Here is a 2,736-nt window from a genome sequence, read left to right as displayed (position 1 = left end):
AAGAATAAACTCTCTATAAGAATGAACATAAACTAGTGTCCAAAAGAAACGATACCTCCTGTTTGCAACGACATAAAAAAAAACTAAACAATGCAGAAGTTTAGGATTGGTGTTATGCTTTTGAGAAATCCTTTCACAACATCTGTACAAAAATTTCATTTCAATAAAATCTGTACAACCAATATGACAAGCCTTTAAAGATGGGTGGGGTCGAAAAAAGAACATTTCGTTAGAGCACTGATCACAGAAACAACGGGAAATGTCACACCACACGTCACAAAGTCAAGTCAGTAGCGGGTATGTCCACCGTGAGCATCAATACATGCCAGAACACGCCTACGGACTGATGCCGTCAAACGTATGATGACGTTGGGAGTGATGCGTTGCCATTCCTCGAGGAGACATCGTTCCAAGTCCTGGACGTTGACTGGAGGCACACGGCGACGTCGGATTTGCCGATCGAGGTGGTCCCATAAGTGCTCGATGGGATTCATGTCCGGTGAACATGCGGGCCATGGCAAAACCTGTACGTTGGCGTTGGCAAGGAAGTTCTGTGTCAATCTTGCTGTGTGTGGCCTGGCATTGTCATGTTGGAAAATGAGTCCACGAGGCTGTTGCTGAATAAAGGGCACCACAACAGGCCGTAGGATGTCTTCAATATAACGCTGTGCATTCAGGTTTCCACGAATTACGACAAGCCTCGTTTTGACGTCACCACATATGCCACCCCAAACCATTAACCCTCCACCTCCAAACAGCCGGACCTGTTGGATACAGTTAGGCGCCAAACGTTCACCAAATCGTCGGTATACAAGCTGCCGTCCATCGCTTTTGAAGATGGGGAATCTGCTCTCATCAGAGAACATAACACGTGCCCAGTCCCGCCGTTGCCAACGTCGAACTCGCCTGGCCCAGATCAGTCTGTTGTTCCGGTGTCGAGGCGTCAGGAGCGGTCTGCGGTAGGGATGACGTGGCCGGATACCATACTGCCGTAGTCTCCTGTAGACGGTCTGTCGACTGATCCTGTGTCCCAGTGCTGTAGCCGCCGTGGACGTCGCTGTTACGGTGCGTTTCCTCAGGTGTAATACCCGAATGTAACGATCTTCACGGGGCGTGGTTACTCGTGGTCTTCCACTCCTGGGCCTGTCTGACGTCTGACCTGTCTGACGTAACCGCTGCATCAACCTGGTGATAGTGATGCGTGCGCAGTCCAACCTTCTGGCGACGTCGACGTGTGTCGCTCCTTGTTGGACCATTCCAACGGCTCTCTCTCTCTCGATGGCTGTCAAACGTGGCATATCTTGTGTTCTTTTTGTTGCTGTGATATCAACGTGTCTGATCAGCCGTTTTATACAGTTTTTATTCACTTTCATGAAATTTACGTTTTTTCCCGGAAGTGATCACGTGTTCCCGGTATTTTTTATCGACTATGCTGTGTTTGGGATGTGCAATACGAATTGGCATGTTTTCATATTAGACAATTCACTTAGTAAAAAACAATTTTGAAAATAAGTCGGTATCGTTTCTTTTGGACACTAGTTTACATTTATAATTAAGCAAGAACAAATTTGGTAGAAAATTGCTAAAAAATCAAATCTGTCTTATGGTCTGTCCCAAGTTTTTGGTGAGGGTAGGAATTTGCTGTAGTTCATGGCCTCTTTCCTCAATAAATAATAAAAGAATTTATCATAAGTGTGGAATTTTAGTTAAAAAAAAAAGAACATACTTAAGACAAAATTGATTGTAAGATTTTCTATGAAAGAGACCTTTATTCCCTGTGTATTATTGAGATTGGGTGGTCTAGCCAAATACCAATTTACTAAAAAGAAATTTTACGATTCTAAAACCCTTTTTATACGACCAAATGCTACTCACATAAACATATTTGCTCGTGGAGTATAATTGCTTATAAGTAAATATACTTTTGCACGACCTCTTGTGGTGAAGTAAAATACTCGTGGAGTATATTTGCTTACGTAAGCAAAGGCGTTTATACAACCATTTTTACTTATGTGAGTATACTTACCAACCTAAGTATAATTACTTATATAAGTAAACGTGGTGGTATAAACAGGGCTTTAGTGAAGTTTCCAACAGAGAAATACAATGTGAATAGTTTTGATACTTTGGTCAATGGAAATAGATACCATTAGTGAGAAATTATTGTAATAAACAAATTAGTCCCTATTATGTGATAAATATGTTTTTCCAAGACATTTGTTTCTTTTTATTTGCACTACTGAGACGTTCAGCCGTTAAGTCACAAGTAAATATATTCTCACCATGTGGGAAATCTATCCTGTTTGATATTTTTGGCACAAATGAGCTGTGAACACTATTACTGATTGTGTAAGCTTAAAAATTCCTGTTTCTGAAACTAAGGTATGATTGGTCGAACGGTGCTCCTATAAGTCACATGTGAGCCATACTGGCACGTCTGTAGTCTGCAACAAATGCTTGTACAGGACTTTCCCCAAGAAAATATTTTAGTTGAGAAGTTTGTTATATTAACAATTCACTCATTTTGCATAAGAAATAGTCACCAGGTGCCAGCACACGAGCCATCTTGGTCCGAGATTGTCACCTACTTCAAACACAAGTAGAATCTCGCGTGCGCCTGTGCTTCCACAAGATTGTGTCGCCGACAGGATTTATAGTATCAAACAAGTTTTATACTGTCCCCGATAGTTTTATCGTCTGACCGTCACCATTCACAGATTATTTTTGCCTTCAATT

Source organism: Lottia gigantea (genome assembly GCF_000327385.1).
Source record: "Lottia gigantea unplaced genomic scaffold LOTGIsca_30, whole genome shotgun sequence".
NCBI lineage: Eukaryota > Metazoa > Mollusca > Gastropoda > Lottiidae > Lottia > Lottia gigantea.
Note: the sequence above shows the minus strand (reverse complement) of the source record.